This window comes from Rhinopithecus roxellana, chromosome 14 (genome assembly GCF_007565055.1).
Source record: "Rhinopithecus roxellana isolate Shanxi Qingling chromosome 14, ASM756505v1, whole genome shotgun sequence".
Classification (NCBI taxonomy): Eukaryota; Metazoa; Chordata; class Mammalia; order Primates; family Cercopithecidae; genus Rhinopithecus; species Rhinopithecus roxellana.
In genome coordinates, this window is record NC_044562.1 from 47,480,727 (window position 1) to 47,500,756 (window position 20,030).

Sequence of the window (20,030 nt, forward strand, 5' to 3'; positions counted from 1 at the left end):
GTTCCTTCGAAAAGCAAGCCAAAGAGATTCTGGGCATAGTAAATGTTTACCTGCCCTTGTACTGAATGTGAGAGTTGTACTCTATGCCCATCTCTCTATTTGACTACTGAATAATTTTCCGTTTTGCAGTTCAGCATATCATGTTGTTTTAATTATTGGATGTTACAGACTTTAAGGAATTACCACCTCTAAAGTAAATTTTTCTAATTCTTGCTCTTCTGACAAAGCCTGAGACAATAACACAAACTGCTTTGGGTTAAGAACTGAGCAATCCTCAAATCTTTCATTCAGCTGGCTATCTAGACATGGTTGCCTTATTAGCCCTTGCCATACTTGTCAATCAGTTCCACCTAACCGATCAAGAAGCAAACATTTATCCATTGGCATAACTATTCAGGAAGCAATTACTGTGAACTCAATACAAGTCCAGGGGTGATGCCTTCCTGCCATTAGCTGGGCTCTGGAAGCACAGAGAAAAAAAGATCATTTTAATGTGACTGAATCCTTTATTTTCAGTTACAACCAAAGTGGACTAAAAATAATTCCTAAATAACATTCTGATTTATTTTTGTCCCACCAATTCTAAACTTTCATTTGATGTATTACTTTAATTTGGACACCATTTATATCATGACTAGCAATTTTTAGTAAACTCCTGGTGGATCCTGTTTGGCCTTTATAATTCATGACTTTCTTCTGCTTCCTACTTGTAGACACAGAATAAATAGTAAAATTTCCAGATACTTTTCTCTTAATGTGTAGTTTCTTTCATCTCATCTTTTAACAAAAGCCACATAAAATGTTGTTTTACTTGTGAATATTGTTAACATTAGAAAATTTTTTAACTATTTAGATGGAAATGCCCTACCAATTTGAGAACTCAACCAGCCTCAAATTTCACAGAACACAATCTTCCAGATCTAATCAATATATTAATCAATCTGCTGCCTCCATTATGATGTTAATGCCCTTCTCTGTTGTGGAGTGGTAACTGCAATACTAGAGAGAAACACAATTTACTACTCCGTTGAGGTATTAAAAAAAAAAAAAGATTTCATCTGCTCCGCAGAATTCTAAAAAGACTGTTCAAAGTCACACCATTTTAATGGACAAATGATACTGTCCAACACAATGCCACAATGCCAAGGCCAGCAAAGGAAAAATAAAAATTTTCTTGTTTTTCACATAAAGAAGAACATTATCTTTTCAATAAAAGGTTTTCCACAGGACCACAGCCAGTATTTGTTGGCTTCTTAGTATGCTGGGAATATTCTAGCTCATGTTAAGATTTTCTGAACAGAAGAATAAAAACTACTGTTTGAATTCAAAACAAAAGGCGTCAACAATCGTGAAAAGCCAAAGCTCAGATGAATACCTCACTGACTTTTGGCTTTCAAATATATTTTTCTTGGTTTCTTGCTTTAGGTAATGTTCCAAAGACAATATTGTTTCTAGGTTGTTTTAAAAGAAAAACAGTAATTTTATTCCACAATATGCTTTAATACTTCTTACTACAGAAACATATGTACTTTTAAAAGTGAATTTACAGGAAGCACAATTTGTTTTCATTAAAAAACAAATCTGGCCTCATTTATTAGAAAGTTATAAAATGGGTTTACCTTTTCTCTCTACCTGTTCAACCCTTACTAATAGTATATAAATCAATGAAATAAAAGGTTTATACTTCTGATTTAATTTACTAAAAGTAATCTCTAATAATTATTGATAAGTATCTGTTGAATTAGGTATTTTACACATATTATCTCTAATACTTACAATAACTCTAAAGGATGTAATTCTATCCCAGAGGAAGTTTAATGAGTTTGCCCAAGATCACCCCCTAGAAGGGGAAGAACAGATTTTAAACTACAGTTGCCATCACACTAAAGCCCATGCTCTAGTCACCAAACCATGCAGCCCTAGAATGAGTCCTGCTGGTTACATGAATGGCAGATGCCCGTGTGAGTGCACAGAACCCTGACCATCCCTGAGCCTCATTTCCCTTAACCACCCCCCTCAGACTACTACCCTCTCACTTCATGCTCTCCAGGGCAGCCGCACAGGCCTTCCTTCAAGACTCAGACTCACCAAGGTCTTTCTTGTCCAACACCACAAGCATGAACTGAGGTTTAGCTGGTCAGTTTTTTTTTTTTTTTTTTTTAGATGGAGTCTTGCTCTGTCGTCCAGGCTGGAGTGCAGTGGCGCGATCTTGGCTCACTGCAAGCTCCGCCTCCCGGGTTCCCCGGGTTCATGCCTTTCTTCTGCCTCAGCCTCCTTAGTAGCTGGGACTACAGGCGCCTGCCACCACGCCCAGTTAATTTTTGTATTTTTAGCAGAGACCGGGTTTCACCTTGTTAGCCAGGATGGTCTTGATTTCCTGACCTCGTGATACGCCCGCCTCGGCCTCCCAAAGTGCTGTGAGCCACCATGCCCGGCCACCCAGCTTGTTTAAGTGCCCAAAAGCAGTTGATTGATTGCCCTCATTTGTTATGCTATTTGTGAAAACAGAATTTTCATTTGATAATTATTGAAGACTGATTAATTAAATGTACTTGTTTGCAATATAGATTTAGAAACTTGTTTTTATAAGTCAGAGGCCCCTGGGCAGTATTTTGAGGAGGAAAAATAAGGATTCATGTTGGGAAGACAGAATCCAAGGACATTTAAATTAGTACTGTGAAGTGAACAAATAAATGAAGGTGAGAAAAAGGGTGTGAGTGGGAGTGAGAAGGCATGAGGTTATCATCACGGACCAAAAAGTAACAAAACTCAGTGCTAATATGAGACAAAAATAAAGGCAGAAATGGAAAGAAACAAAAGTGTAGAACAGGGAAAGAAAGTGACTCTAAAAAATGCCCCAGGTTTAAGAATTGTACTTCAGTATATTAATATGATTGACTGACAGTTCTCCAACTAAAAGCATTTTATGGTATTACTCAAGTCAACATATTCCCATTCATTTTAACACCATCAGCATTTACCCCAAACTCATACATCTTAAATACTTTCTAGTAAAAAAGAATGTTGGAATACCTATTATGTGTCTAGCACTGTGAGAGGCATGAGGATACAGTGGAAGAACAAAGAGAGACAGTCTATGGAGCTTACTCTCACAAGGAGAAAGACAACTATCCATTAGTCCCATTTAAACATATGTTGGGACATACTAAGGGCACAAAGAAAAAGGTAGAATGAGAGATTATGTTTCATAGCAATGCACTTAATTAAACATTACAAAACTCTAGGAAAATTAGCAGAAAAAGGAAGATAATAACAAGTCAAGCAAATATTATTTAAATTATCCTGAACATTTTGGGAGCAAATACATAAATAACAAAAAATACTTAATTCCTTGGATACTTCCCTTAATATATATATATATATTCATAACATATTATGACACTACATGCTTTTATAGAGCACTTACTGAGCACAAGGCATTCTGGGACATGAAATGAGTGAATACAGTACCAATGTCCTAAAGAAATTCATAAGCTCAAGAGAAAGACAAGATAAACACACCAGAAACAATTAGAAACTAATTTAAAAAGACATATTATCAAATATTGACTCACCAAACAGAGATTATAAGTGATACAGTTAGATAAAGATAATCATGGATCAGAAAAGCCTCATGGAGAAAGCACAGTTAAGTTGGTTTCTGCTGAAGTTTGGAATATAAAAGAGGTAGGGCAGTGTCAATGAGAGAAAAATGTCAACAGATTAAAAATTTGCTTGAATTAGGGCTTAGTGTAAGAAATAACATATAAAGTCAGTTAAGACTTTTGGTTTAAAGTTATGGAAATCCAACCAGAATTTGCTGAGGCCAAAAAAAAAAAAAACAGAATTTATTAAGTCATGGAATACAAGGAAGGGTTATATAAGCAGGCCAGGGGAAGTTAACTATGTATCCAGATCTTAGGAATGACTGGAACCAGGGACTCCATTTCTGTGTACTGGCTTCATCTCCATTAACAGCCTGGCTGGTTTTCTCCACAGGGTGGGGACTGTGGCAGATGACAATTCCCAGTTTTCACATCTTACCATTTCCATCATCAAATATGGAAGGATGATGGTGGTATAATCAGAATAAAGTTGGGAAGAAGTACCAGACAGCCAATGCTATCTACATTCACCATAAAAGTTACAGCCAAAGAGCAGAGTTGACCAATGGGAAATGACCCCAGGTTGGTGGGAAATAATCAAAGAACAAAACAAATGGAAAGCCTGGAAGAGAGTATGTAGCTAAATTAGTACTTTCTTACAACACTTGGACTTACCACAATCTGGTGCACATATATTAGTATAAACAAAGTATGCTATTTGCACAAATAAAACAGGCCCAAGTAAACCTTCTTTTTCCACAGAACAGTCTATAAGATTCATTTATTCATTCATTACTTGAAATTCTGTACTTTTTCATTTTTACATCGCTTATTTAAAAGTTTTTAATAATTGTTTTACCATTACCATTTTTTTAAAAGTATGACTTGCACACTGAAAATTATCCAGATCTTAAGAAAGGCATCCTGAAGCTTTTAGAGATGAAAACTCCCGGTGTATATAAGTAAGCTTCAATTGGTTCTGCAATTGTGTGTGTGTGTGTGTGTATGTGTGTGTGCATGTGGAAAGATAGTAATAGACCAAATATGAAAGTTTAACAACTGTTGTATCTTGGTGGAGGGCATATGGATTTTCATTACCCAATTTCAATGTTTCAGTATATTTCAAAGTATTCATTATAAACAATTGGAGGCAGATAGAAGCCTCATGGAAACTTCAACTTTATATATATATATGACAATAAAATGAAAATTTAGGAAAGACAACAATGTTTCAGCAAGATGCATGCAGCAAGGGTATGGTTTGAGTTACAGGGAAGCAAAAATGAGGAACCCTAACAGATGCAATCATCCAAACAGATGGTGTTGGGGCCTAGACAGGGAAAGTGGCCATAAAAATCAGACAGCAGGAACAAATACTAAAAACACTGTCATTGGACACTTAAAAAGAGGGAAAAGACAGAATCAATGAAGATTCCATGCCCTCCAAGTTCGATGAGTAGAGAAATGGTGGAAATAAATAAGGTCTAAAGAGGAAGCAAATCTGTTGGGTTAAGACAGTATCTTTCGTTAAACAGATTTATATGCTGCCTCTTCACAATTCACACTCTGAATGGTGGTGCAAGTGGTATAAACTCCCGCTTAGTCTCTAAAAGCCAAAAAAGACAACACACCACACAAGTACCCTGAGAACACTGGGCTAGAGCCCGAGGGAGAACAGCCATAGTCAGCCCATATGCTTCTCCTCTTAAGCCACCTGTCTCGGCGTCTCAGTTCCCTCAGCCTGGAACAGTTACAGAATTTCAGGGATTTTTAAAAATACAAAAACTGCATGACAGGTGCTTTATGTGATAAGAACAAACTTCAATTGTATCCACAAAATACATCAATGCATACAGCTTAAAATAAACATATGCCCTTTCTTCTGCTTCGATAATTTCCAGCTAAGTGGCCTCTTGCTACGAGTACATCTCTAGGCTAATCTGAAAAAAAGAAAATTTCATGAATATTAAAAATTCTTGATATTTATTAGTTTTCATGAACTTTCCAATTTAACAGAAGCCCAGGCAACTGCTATGTGCAATTATATTTTTTAAAGTCTCAATTTAGATATTGCAACCACAATAATTAACAAAATATATTTTAAACCACTCACTGTCTTGTGGTGGGGTGTGGAAATGAAATTTGAGGTCACTGAAAGGGAAATAAGAGAAGTTGTTTCATGATGCATTGGGGGAAATGGCCAGCAGGCTGGCGCAGGTGGGAAAGAGAGGTTATAGAAGACATCAACACACAACTGCTCTGTGTTGTTGTATTCAAGTTGAGGATTGACATGTTCAGAAAACAGCACAATCTGGTCAAGATGGTGACACTCCCACTGTTTTTGTGGCAGGGGAAAGTATTTCTATGATATATCAATGTAAAGGCAAAAAGTACCAATTGCTAGCTCATAGTAGATCCCAATAAATTGGCAGAAATGGGGTTTATGTTTGAATTCTGAATTCAGTTTCCTTATTTAAGAAAGGAAGATGCATTACCAGTCTGGTTTCTTCAAGAAATGTGGGTACTACGGAAGAAGCTATATTTAGTTTTCTTTTCTAATCCGGAATAAGCCCTAAAAATACGAAATAAGATGGAAAATTCTAGAGACTACTTGATGAAGTTTGGATGTGTGTACCCGCCCAAATCTCATGTTGAAATGTAATCCTCAGTGTTGGAGCTGGGGCCTAGTGGGAGGTGACAGGATCATGGAGGCAGATTTCCCATGAATGGTTTACCACCATGCCCTTGGTGCTGTCCTTGCCATAGTCAGTACTCGCAAGATCTGGTCATTTAAAAGTGGCACCTCCCACTCTCTCTCAGTCATTCTTCCTCTATGTGAAGGGCCTGCTCCCTCTTTGCCTTCTACCATGATTGGATGCTCCCAGAGGCCTCCTCAGAAACAGATGCTTCTATGTTTCCTGTATAGCCTGTACAACCATGAGCCAATTAAACCTCCTTTCTTAAAAATTACTAAGTCTCAAGTAGTTATAGCGTGCAAGAATGGCTTAATATACATAGCGTACCTTTTTCCATCCTTTTATTTTCTGCCTAAGTATATCATGATATTTGAAGTAGCTTCCTTTAGACAACGTATTGTTGGGTTATGTTTCTTTTGGTTGGTTGGTTTTTGTCCAGTCTTCCAATCTGTAATTTAAGTGCTACATTTGGATCACTGATATTTAATATAATTGTTAATATGTCAGAGCTTAAGTCTGCACTTTATTATTGTCACAGAAAGATAAAATAGATCTCAATCAAAAGTTAAAATAATTTCCTTTTTCTTCCTTTCTACATAATGCTGAGACTCACTTTAAGTGTGCTTTCTTTTGGGAAACTCAGGCCAAATTACTTCCCCCCAAACCTGTTTCCGCAGTAGCCTATACATACCTCAAATATACTCATCACATTATTATTATGTGTGGTCTTCTTATCCATGTCTCAACTGAGTGTTCTCTGCAAGCAGTGACAATGTATTTTATTTCTATATATTTGGCACCGTGCATGGTGCCTGGCAAATAGATATTCAATGAGTTTTGTTTAAAAAGAAAAAAAATAGTGAAATCAGTCTAGTAGGAATCTTGTATATTCTCACCAACCCCATAGATAAACTGGCATATGATATGTTGAATTTGCATAAATGCCAAATTTTGCTTTTCAAAGCAGGTATTGCTCTTCATCCAAAACCTGTATACTTTGACCACTTCAGTCCTAAGGTCCTACAGTCTTTTCCCCACATAAGATCCTTTTCTTATATAATCTGGAGAAGCCAGCTCAAGCATGTGAATGAAAGAACATATTCAATTACCCAAATAATTATCTATATGGAGACCTTAATTTATTCATTCAATACATATTTATACAGGGATATAGCCCCAAGCAAAGCAATTACTACACCTGGCCTGATCTGGCTTCCAAACTAAAGGAAAAGATAAATATGGAAATATGGAACAGATGCCTAGCCACCAATTAATTACAGACCTTTCACAACTAGGAGGTGCCTCTGAGAGTGCATAACAGAGGAATCTAGCTTAGACAGGAAAGTCAATGAAAAACCTTTTTTTTTTTTTTTTTTTTTTTTTTAAAAAAGTGGTATTTAAGCTAATATCTGAAGTTTGAATGTAATTATCCAGGTAATTGGGGTGAGGGATGGGCAGTGCCTGTGTTGGATGTTAAAAACCAGAGAAACAACCTGTGTTAAGGCACTGAGGCACAAAACCTGTCACTCCCAAGGTACAGAGAACTGGAGCAGTGATGAAGTGGGAAAGAAGCTGGAGTGGAGACTGCAGTAGTGAATCATGCAAAGCCTTACAGGTCACATTACGATTTTTGACTTGGTTCTCAATGTAACTAACGTGTACTTAAAAATAATCATTATAGTAATCAGCATAGGAGGGCAGGGTAGGGAACAATCCCCAAGGCTTTTCTGGGGAGTCTGGATTTCAGAGCATCAAGAATGGACATAAGGCCGGTTGATGTGCTAATATGAGCTAGTGCTAAGAGTAACCTGAGCTAGAGCAGAGGCAGTAAAGATGGGGAAAAATTAACAGAGGAGGAATATATTTACTAAGTAGACTCCTAAATGGAGTTTGCTGATAGATGAAGAGGAGTGTAGAGCTGGTAGCAAGCACAGCACCAACTACTCTCACTGGCTGCTGGAGCACTTTATTGGTTTTTAGTAACAGTAAGGAAGGAAATATTTATTTTAGCTGGCATGGTAGGAAATCAAGAGTCTAGGTTTATTATTAAACTGTGATACCTGTGATATAGCCACATAAAGATATCAAAATAATTGGAAGATATATTCAGGAGTGAGCTCTGGGGAATCTTAGCATATAGATGATATTTAAAGCAACTGGAGTGGATATGACCACCTGGGGGAGAGGAGGCTGAGAAGAGAGTCAGAGAATGTTAAATAGAAAAATAAATTTTGTTTCTACTTTCATGTTTTAGAATGTAAGGATATTTTAATGACATGCATATTATAGTTTCAAATGTGTTATGATTATAATATTAATATATAATTTTCAATATAATGTAATTATTGAAGAGCAAATTATTTGAGTTATAGACTTTCTACTATACTATTGATAAGGAGTATTGATAAAGAAGAAAGGGGAGTAAATTGGGCCAAGGTTGTTAGAGCCATGATGGGCCCATGTACCGTCCCTGCATAGCGTCCTGATCTTTAAGCCTGTCCTTATATAGAGAAAGCACAATCACCACAACAGGACTGGGATTTGTCAAGGGGTGTCTATATCTTTTTCACCTTCATTTCTATGCCCTAGATTGTTCTCTAAAGCTGCAGCTTTCCAAGCTCAACACATGCTATTATTTATCTTTGGAATATCAGAATGTACTGAGATACAAATTTCTCCTTTTGGATTTCCAAGTGAAAGATAAATTCTGTAAGATAGAGCTAGTCCTCAAAGTACAGAAATTCTCTCTGCCACTCACTCTTCATAGTCTCTTGCGTTTCCAATGTAATCAGTTATTAATGATACCATAAGAAGTGTGAATCAAAAAAATAAAAATATGGGTTTCACTGAGTTTAGAGATGATATTAATTCCAAAATCCTGGAACAGCATTGGTGATAAAAATAGCAAGTTAAATTACAGATTTAAATCACTGTAGACTGAAATTACCATTTTGACCCCAAAACAGCTTAGGTCCTGAGAGGAAAAGGTTTAGGTTTTTATAAATGCCTTCTTTGGGAATTACTAACAACCAGGGTAAGCCCTCATCTGCTAAAACTGATTGAGGTTTATAATCAGGCCTGGGGGAATTAGATGACTGGAAAATCACAGAGCCCATATTAAGATTAACTCAATCTCAGTGACTATTTTTCAGTGGAAGAGCCATGAGCCAAAATGCAGAGTTTCTGGATTGACTGCCAACGGATTCTGAACAAAGGGTTTTTTCAGGTATAAGGTATCCCACCTGTTTATTACATAACAAAACCTAGATATGAATCAATTCCAAGTTATGCGATTTGTCAGAAGATATTTATTACATATTGGCAGTCATTCCACCAACAGAATGGAGAAACTAAGGCTGAAAAAAGTGACCGAGATACATGCATTCTAAGCAATCACGAATCTTTTAAGGGTTTAGAGCCTTCTGGTTGGATTGGTTATATGGCTGTCATGCTTGCTAATTTCACCCATCATATCTGCACAATAACAACAACAAAAAAATCTTCACGTTAAGAAAACACAATGTTTTTTGAGTCTAAATGTTATTTGAGTTTGAATGTTACCTTTGTTCTCTTATTGAGTCCACTTACAAAGCCTTAATTAACCATGGTAGGTTTTCTGACCCCTGGGGTCAGAGATGCCTTTGAAAATCTCAAAGCACATTGAACAATAGATAATGGCAGATTGTCTAATTAATTCAGGGTTCCCAGGAACCCCCTATGCCCTTCTATTGGCTCCCTAGAACCTCTGCATTGCCATGAGGTAGGAGGCAGGACTTGGACACCCCAAACAGAGAACTAGCTAAACCAGGGACAGGGCAGAAGCAGCTTTCCATAAGACATGCCCACTAGTGTGCCATGGCAACAACCCAGAGTTGCCGCCCCTTTCCACGGCAATGACCCAATAACCCAAAAGCTACTACCCTTCCCTAGAAATCTCTGCATAAACCATCCTTTAACGTATATGTAGTTAAAAGGAAGTACAAATATGACTACAAAACTGCCCAGAGCTGCTACTCTCTGCCTATGGGGTAGCTCTGTGCTGCAGGAGCAGTCACGAAGTTGTAACACCATAGGAGCCGTAACACTGATGGTTTAATCAAGCTGCTGTCTTCTACTCTACCACTGACTCACCACTGAATTCTTTCCTGGGCGAGTCCAAGAACCTTTGCAGGCTAAGCCCCACTTTGGGGCTTGCCTGTCCTGCATCAATAACGGTATAAAGGAATGAGAGTCCTTTACATATACACGGGCGAAAAAAGATTCACTACTTGGGAGACCCTTCCTGCTCCACGGACTGTTGACTTACCTGACTCCCTCTCTCGTCTCTTGAGCCTCCAAAGTCTTCACTTCCAACATCTTCACATCCTACATTTGCCAAGCTTTATCAGTGCATAGACTTCTCTCCTATTTGAAATAGTATACTACGGTACAGAAGCAATTTTAAAATACACATTCTTTTGACTCCTCTGATTCACGAACTTGAAGCAGTTGGTAGTAAAAGTTTTAGATTATGAACAAGCTCAACCCTTGTCATACTTGCTATGAAGGAAATCAGCAAATTATCCTTAATAGTTTTATCAGACTTTGTAACTGCCAGTGTTACCACAATTTCTTTTAAGGGTGTCTACCTTAAAAGAATGTCTTTTAAGGGTTTCTAGCTCATGTCTTACACTTTTCAAACACTGCCAGAGCAAAGAACATAAGAGATGGTCATTTCTACCTCATTCTAGTTCTAAGAGCATATGATTCCAAGAAAGTTTATTATAAAGCATAGATATGAGTATAACCTGGGAAGGGAATACTTTTGGTTTTTAAAAAAAATCATTACATATTTTAATTAATATTAGGCATTGCTTTATTGTAAATAGCATTAGATCAGATAAGCTGTTTCATACAATACTATAAAAATAATGCTTATAGTCAAAATCTGATTAATATAAAGAAAGTGAAATTTTTAGAAGTATTAAGTCATAGCTTTTCTGCTAAACCTCCAGAATTAAACAGCACACATATATTGAAAAATATACTTCAGGAAGTACTTATTTTATGAAGAGACGTTATTTGTCTTTAAATACAAATACTTTGAAAGTACCAGTTCATTTAAATATAAATAAGTAGATGGGTTTTTTAACTTCAGGTGTACAAACCAAATTAACCATAATCCCTTGCACGACACACCCTTATCACTGATCCATGAATGGTTTGTTTTACTTAAATAGTTAAATAAATTCTACTATGCCCATTATTTTGGTGATATTTTTCCCCTTACACAAAAGCATGTTCTTCATCTATTTCATTCTTACAGTAAATGGATATTTTTCTGGTAATCTTGTTTCAGTCACCCAGACATTCATAAACAAACCCTACTCATGCAAATGTCAAAGAACATTAGCAGCATGTTTCAAGTTTTAAAGAAACTTAATTCATTTAATTATACTGAGCCATAATTTGACATCTTAATTTTTACCCTTTCCCAAAACACAGGAAAGGAGGCAAGGGTGGAATGGGTCACAAACTCCAGGACATCTGCTGTCTCTAACTCCTGGTTATAGTTAATCCATTAAGAAAAACAAATCACCTGTCTATCCATCCTGTTTCTGTTTGTGTCATGTTCCTATTATTAAAAAGCAGAGGAATAGGTCAGTGGGAATAAAAGCGTGAACACTGGTTTTATTTTATTTCAGAAAGGACAAAGGATATGGAATTTTATAATGTCTTTGGAGCCCAAGGTCCTCACAGCATGAGCTATGAGTTGAAGCTGAACATTTCTACCAGTTGACTGGTCAACTGCTTACGTAAAGACTAGCTAGCATTTGGACCCACACATATGAATTGCTGTTGGTTTAGCCAAGTACATGTTCTACATCTCAGCAGAGCCAACAAGTGAATCAAAAATATGTAATTTGGCTGGGCACAGTGGCTCACGCCTGTAATCCCAGCTACTTGGGAGGCTGAGACACGGTAATTGCTTGAACCGAGGAGGCGGAGGTTGCAGTGAGCTGAGACTGGACTGCACCACTGCACTCCAGCCTGGGGGACAGAGTGAGATCCTGTGTCTATATATATATAATTTATAAATGATATTTCTTTACTGAACAGGAACAAAACTGAACTAAGTACAAGAAGTGATTATACTGGCAAATGAAATATTAACTTAAATGTTATATTATTCCCTAAATTGTTATGATATAGAAATCTGCTTGACGAAAAAAAAAAGCATATTAAATAGAAATTGAAATGTCACATATAAATGAAATTAATTTTAAATCTTACTTTCTGTGTAAGCTATAGAACCTTAATGTGGAGAACTTTGGCATTATCAGCTCAAGATTTGAAGAGTAATACATGACTGAAGCATGCTATAATTGTGGTTCACTAGGTCCCTGAGGCATATTTGACACATTAATAATGATGGAAGGTGATTACCATTTCCCTGACACTCGCTGCCCTACATGAAATGGCACTCTCAATCACTCACTCATTTTAGGCCCAAATAAACTGGACTTATATTCACAGGCATTATTAACAAGAATGTAAGAATATAGCCTAGTCATTGTGACACGAACAATCATAAAAGAAAAAAAAATTAAATGGCACAGAACCTGATATGTCTTGGACATGTGAATTGTGCTGATGCAAAAGGCCAATTAAAGAGGCATCTCCAAACAGAATCTTCAAAGCAAACAGAGCTGTTTTCTTAACGCTTACACAGTTATATAGCAATTAATGTTTTGGTCAACAGGCCACATATATGACAGTGTTGGTCCCATAAGAGTATAATACCATTTTTACTTTGCCTTTTCTATGTTTAGATACACAAGTAGTTAAAATTGTGTTACAAGTGCCTACAGTATTCAGTAGAGTCATATGCTGTACAGATTTGTTGCCTAGGAGTGATAGGCTATAACATATTGTCTAGGTGTGTAGTCGCCTATACCATTTAGGTTTGTGTAAGTACACTCTATGATGCTCACAGAATGACAATCACCTAATGACGCATATTTCAGAAAATGTCCTTGTTGTTCAATAATGCAGGACTGCATTTTACTACCACACATATCTTTCATGGTTTTAGACTCTTCCAGATAAGTATTTCAAAGCAAACTTTACCAACAGCAAATGGAAAATAGTGTATCCATTTCCTAGCTAAGGCAACTTGGGCAAAAGGAAATTAAGAAACATTACACTAAGCCAAGTAAATGAATGACAACAATACCAGAGCTAACCTAGTCAGGCAGACATTGAGAGAGAATCAAGTTCAATATTTATATACTTGGGGGAAGAGCTTTATTGCAGAAAAATAATTGGTACAGTTTCTACTTACTCACATTAAGAACACTATAAAGCTGCTACTAAAACAAACTGGACTCAAATTCAACACAATAACATATGTGTTATCAACACCAAGAAATAACAACTCCTTTTGGTTATTAAAATCCTGGAAAGAAATCATTATTACCCCATCTGGGAATATGGCCTTTGAGGCATGATAACTTGGTTATTTCGAATCCCACTTTTCCTGTTGATTTTTCAAATTCCTTGAACAGAAAAAAGTAAGTAAATAAGTGCTTTCATGGATGGGAGATTTAAGTGGCTACCAAGGGCAGGAGAAAATGGTGAGATGTAGGACAAAAAGTGCAAAGTAGCAGATATGTAAGATGAGTAAGTCTAAAGACCTAAGGTACAGCATGAGGACTATAGTTAGAATATTGTACTGTATACTGGAAATTTGGTGAGAGTAGGTTTTGGTGTTGTTATCACACCAAAAAAGGTAACTATGTGAGAGGATGGATATGTTAGTTTGCTTGACTATAGTAATTATTTCACTATGTATAAGCCTATTAAAATATTCTGTTGTTATAACCTATACAATTAAAAAATAAAGTTAGCCAGGTACGGTAGCTCACATCTGTAATCCCAGCACTTTGGGAGGCTGGGGTGGGCAGATCACCTGAGGTCAGGAGTTCAAGAACAGCTTGGTGAACATGGCGAAACCCCGTCTCTACTAAAAAAAATACACAAATTAGCCAGGCATGGTGGCAGGCACCTGTAATCCCAGCTATTTAGGAGGTTAAGGCAGGAGAATCACTTGAACCTGGGAGGCAGAGATTGCAGTGCGCTGAGATTGCACCACTACATTCCAGTCTGGGCAACAGAGCAAAAGTCTGTATGAAAAAAAAAAAAAGTTAAAAAGAAGTTTAAATTAAGTTATTTTAAGAAAAAGCATACAGTAATACTATACATTACATTTCATTATTTTTAAATAATCATCTTAAGAGAGGTAAGTTCCACCTACATAGAATATTGGGGAACAAAAACATTTTTCACTTCAAAAGTTTATCAGTTGGTCAAGCAATTCCACTCCTAGGCATTTATCCAACAGATATGAAAACATGTACACACAAAGATTTGTATAAGAATGTAGCAGCTTCATTCAGAATAGCTAAAACTGGAAACAACCCAAATACTCATCAACAGAAAAATCAATAAACTGATCTGTGGTAATTCATACAATGGAATACTATTCAGCAATAAAAAGGAATAAACTGCTAAATGTGCTACAAAATGAATAAAATCTATGGAAATTATACTAAGCTAAAGAAGCTGGACACATGCTATTTGATTCCATTTTGTGAAATTCTATAAAATGCAAAATTAATCTATGATGAAAACAAAATCAACACAGCAGACATCGCCAGGTGAGGGACAGGAATTCCCTAGGAAGGGGCTATGAGGAAACTTTCTAAGGTGATATAAACATCTATATCTCAATACGGTGATGTTTACATGGGTATATCTATTTGTCAAGAGTGTACAGTAAAATATGTACAATTCATATATGTACATTTTACCTCTAAAAGGACCTATTAAGAAAAAAAAAAAAAAACGCCCCAGTCCATACTACCCAAAGCAGTTTACAGATTCAATGGAATCTCTATCAAAATGCCAATGGCATACTTCACAGAAATAGAATAAAAAAAAAATCCTAAAATTTATGTGGAACTACAAAAAGCTCCAAATAGCCAAGGCCATCCTGAGCTTTAAAAAAAAAAAAAAATTGGAGAAATCACATTGCCGGACTTGAAATTATACTGCAGAGCCATAGTAACTAAAACAGCATTGTAACTGGCATAAAAACAGACACAGAGACCAATGGAACAGAATAGAGAACCCAAAATAAATCTATTCATCTACGGTGAGTTCATTTTCAACCAAGTTGCCAAGAACATACATTAGTGAAAGGACAGTCTATTCAATAAATAGTGCTGGGAAAACTGGATATCCTTATGCAGAAGAATAAAACTAGACCCCTATCCCTCACCATATACAAAAATAAAATCAAAATGGATTAAAGATTTAAATCTAAGACCACAAACTATGAAGCTACCACAAAAAAACACTGGGGAAATTTTCCAGGACGTTGGTCTGCACCAAGATTTATTGAGTAATACCCTATAAGCACAGGCAACCAAAGCAAAAATGGATAAATGAGATCACATCAAAAGCATCTGCAAAGGAAACAATTAACAAAGTGAAGAGATAACCCATAGAATGGGAGAAAATATCTGCCAACTATCCATCTGACAAAGGATTCATAACCAGAATATATAAGGAACTCAAACAATTCAATATGCAAAAAATCCAATAATCCTATTTAAAAGTAGGCAAAAGATATACATAGACATTTCCCAAAAGAAAACATACAAATGGCAAACAGGTATATGAAAAGGTGCTCAATATCACTGATCATCAGAGAAATGCAAATCAAAACTACAATGATATCTCATCTCATCCAGTTAAAATGGCTTTTATCCAAAGACAGGCAATAAGAAATGCTGATGAGGATGTGGAGAAAAAGAAACCCTTGTACACCACTGGTGGGAATGTAAATTAGTACAATCACTACGGAAAATAGTAGGAGGTTCCTCAAAAAATTAAAAATAGAGGTACCATATGATTCAGCAATACCGCTGTTAGGTATATACCCCAAAGAAAGCAAATCAGTATATTGAAGAGATATCTGTACTGCCATGTTTATTGCAGCACTATTCACAATCGCCAAGATTTGGAAGCAACCTAAGTGTCCATTAACAGATAATGGATAAAGAAAACGTGATACATATACACAATGGAGTACTATTAAACCATTAAAAAGGATCAGATCCTCTCATTTGCAACAACATGAATGGAACAGGAGAATATTAAGTGAAATAAGCCAGGCACAGACCAACCTTGCATATTCTTACTCATTTGTGGAAACTAAAATGTAAAACCATTAAACTCATGGAGATAGAGATTAGAATGATGGTTATCAGAGGCTAGGAAGGGTATTGGGAGGGGAGAAAAAGTGGGGATTGTTAACGAGTATAAAAATATAGTCAGAATGAATAAGATCTACTACTTGATAGCACAACAGGGTAACTGTAATAAACAATAACTTATTGTATATTTTAACATAACTGAAAGTGTAACTGGAATGTTTACAACACAAAAGATAAATGTTTGAGGTGATCAACACCTCATTTACCCTGATGTGATAATTATTCATTTTATGCCTGTATCAAAATATCTCATGTAGCCCTTAAGTATATACACCTACTATGTTCCCATAAAAATTAAAAATTAAAAACAAATCCCACATAGTGGAAACAGGTAGAAATATGGGTGAAACAACAATGGCAGAATTTTGACCATTGTTAAAGTTGGGTGACAGGTATAGGCTTTTATTAAACTATCCTGTTTACTTTCTATATATTTAACATCTTGCAAAATAAAAAATTTAAAGATATCACTGAAATATGCAATCAAAAATTATCACACCATGAAAATATGCCTCTCAAGAAGCTTTCTCTGTACCGAAAAGACATTTCTATAATCCCTGGAGATCCCCTGTGTCTCTGCTTCACATGGAGAATTTTAAACGGAGCTCATTATTTTTCCCCAGCTCCTCTCACCCTCAACCCCAGCATGCCTCCCATCTAATGGGCCATCAGAATGAGTATAATACGGTTGTACCAACCACCACTAGCCCCCAAATTAATTCTTCTCAGCACCCTCAAATATTTATTCCTAACAAATACGGGTACAGATGGAGAAATAAGAGCTGTTGTATAACTGGAGAAAACAATTGATTTGATGGATACCAACCTTAGTCTTTATTTTCACTGGTCTCTGAAGATGGTGTTTTTGTAAGTTAATGAGAACATGGAAATGTTATTTGTTGATTTTTAAAAATTTTTTCACATTTAAGTTTTTTTGTTTCATCTTGCTTTCTTGTTTCTCAGAAATATAAAGAGGTATAAATTTTTAGAATAATAAAATCCAGAGAATACTAAGCAAGGGCAATGGTGAACTTCTCTACTATGGACTGATAAGGCTTAGTCATATATCAGTCATTTAATGTGTCATATTCGTTTTCTAAATTTTGCCTGAGAAAAGACCTAGAGTTTTTCATATGGTACGTCCAAAGAATCAGAAGCATCATACAGACGTAAAGAATGAACTCAAGCTCAATCACAGCTACTTAAAGGTATAATATGTTAAAATCCTCCTAGGTCATAAGAGGATTAAGTATACTCAGGTAAAGAATTATGGTTCATGCTTGTAAACCCAACATTTTGGGAGGCTGAGGTGGGAGGATTGCTTGAGCCCAGAGTTCCCGAGTTTGAGACTAGCCTGGGCAACAAAGCAGGACCCTATCTCTACAAAAAATAAAAACATTAAAAATTAGCTGGGCGCAGTGGCATGCACCTGTACTTCAGCTATTCAGGAGGCTGTGCCCAGGAGGTTGAGACTGAGTTGAGCCATGATCACGCCACTGCACTCAACCGTGTCTCAGAAAAAAAACCCCAAAATTCTTGATAGAACATAATAAGTAGGCCCAAGTACTGGTATCAATCAGTTTTCTGTAGTCAGCATAAGATAAACACTGATATTAACTAAAATTAAAGATCCAAAATTTATATACTTTACTAATTTCTACTTACAAATTTTACTACATAACATTTATTTTTATAAATCCCCTGCTAAACTCCAATGGAGAGTTTCTCCAATGAAGAAGAATACTGAGAAAGTGAATTCATTCATTCATTCATCCATTCAACAAATGGTTGAATGTCTATGGGTACCAACCAGGTGCTCTTCGAGATATTAGAAATATAGCAGTGAACAAAACAAAGTCCACTGCTTTCACAGAGCTTATGTTCTATCAAGGGAAACAGGCTTATTAGAACAGCTGAGAATAATGAGTACCATGGAGGAGAATGAATCCCGGTAAGAGCAAAAAGGATGTGCAGATCACTATTTTAAACACCTGGTCAGGAAAAGGTCTCTCAGTTACTGAGACACTTGAGCAAACCTGAAAAATGTGAAGTTCCAGAATTCCAGGCAGAGAAAATGGCAAGCACAAAGGCCAAACACTTGGGTCCACTTGCAAGCTAAAGAAAATAGAACTAGTGTGGCTACAGTGGAGTGAGTTAGGGTAAGGGCTAAAGGAGACGGGAGAAAAGGAGGATACAAAGGATCTAGACACTGGTAGGCCATTTTCACGACCTGAGCATCTAGTATGAGAGAGACGGGAAGCCATTGGAGGACTGTGAGCAGAAATGATCCTATTTAAATGTTTTTTTTTTTTTTTTTAAGATCCCTAGCTGTGTGAGGAGAACAGACAGTAGGGAAACAAAGGTTGAAACAGGAAGACCAGTTCAATGGAGAGATCACAATGCATTCAAAGGAATATTTTAACTTCATTTGTCTATAAGCTGTGTTGCATTGTAAGACTCAATATTCCAATAACTAAAACAGCAGTCAATTGAATTGCTCCCTTGTTTGCCACTGGCTTGGGTAATTAGAGTTTTTGAGGAAGAAGAATCATCATAAGTTACTTTTCAGGTTCTAGTTTGATCTATTGAATAGTGTGGTTCCTTTATTCAATCTAATAAGAAAATAAAACAAAAACTGCTAATTTCCCAGACAATCATCTTTTTCAGAATATTCCCTCACAAATATCAGAAAGCAAACATTTTAATTTGCATGCTTGATTCAGGTTTCATATTATTGCAGTTATTCATAACCCTAATCACAACATATATGTATTACAGTAGTCAAAACTCATTTAATATTCCTGAAAGGTACATTGAAATAAAAATATACTGCAAACCATAAAACCCACCAACACTCTCCCAGACTTCTGCTTCATAGTGAATTTATGAAATATCTCTATTAATGAGGCCAATCAATCTGATATATCCAATTTCCTTAAGTTCAGCGAACGGCATGTCTAACAGTAGCCTCACCCAAACCACGTTATCACTTTCAGTTATTAAAAGCTGGGTAGGAAAACCACCATACACTATACCTTTCAAGACTTTTAGCCACACTTGAGTGTTACTAATTGGTTTCAGAGGGTGTCAGAAACACATGCTTTCCTGCACACTTTGGTGATTTCATTCTATGCTCAGAGCACTCTGATAAATTAAATCATCCTGGCTGTGTCATGAATCGCAGTTGGCATGCCTGTGTACTGATTTTTGATGATGAGCAAGCAATACAAAACGTGATGCTGATTCCACTCTTTAAAATCTCATTTTCAGCACTCATATAGTGTTACCAGGCAGGATTTTAAAACAAAAACAAACGTCATAATAAAATTCACTTTGGTTTCACAAAATCTAAGCCCTCATGCCAGAAAATTGGAGGCTTTTTTTCTTTCCAAATAGCAGACAGAATC

The 20,030-nt window shown here is 36.3% G+C and overlaps 1 protein-coding gene across 1 annotated transcript in view; it reads right to left on the bottom strand.

Moving 5' to 3' along the window:
* FAM171B (family with sequence similarity 171 member B) overlaps nucleotides 1–20,030 on the bottom strand; it is a 71,934-nt gene that overhangs the window by 50,575 nt on the left and 1,329 nt on the right. The gene's annotated exons all lie outside the window — the stretch shown is intronic.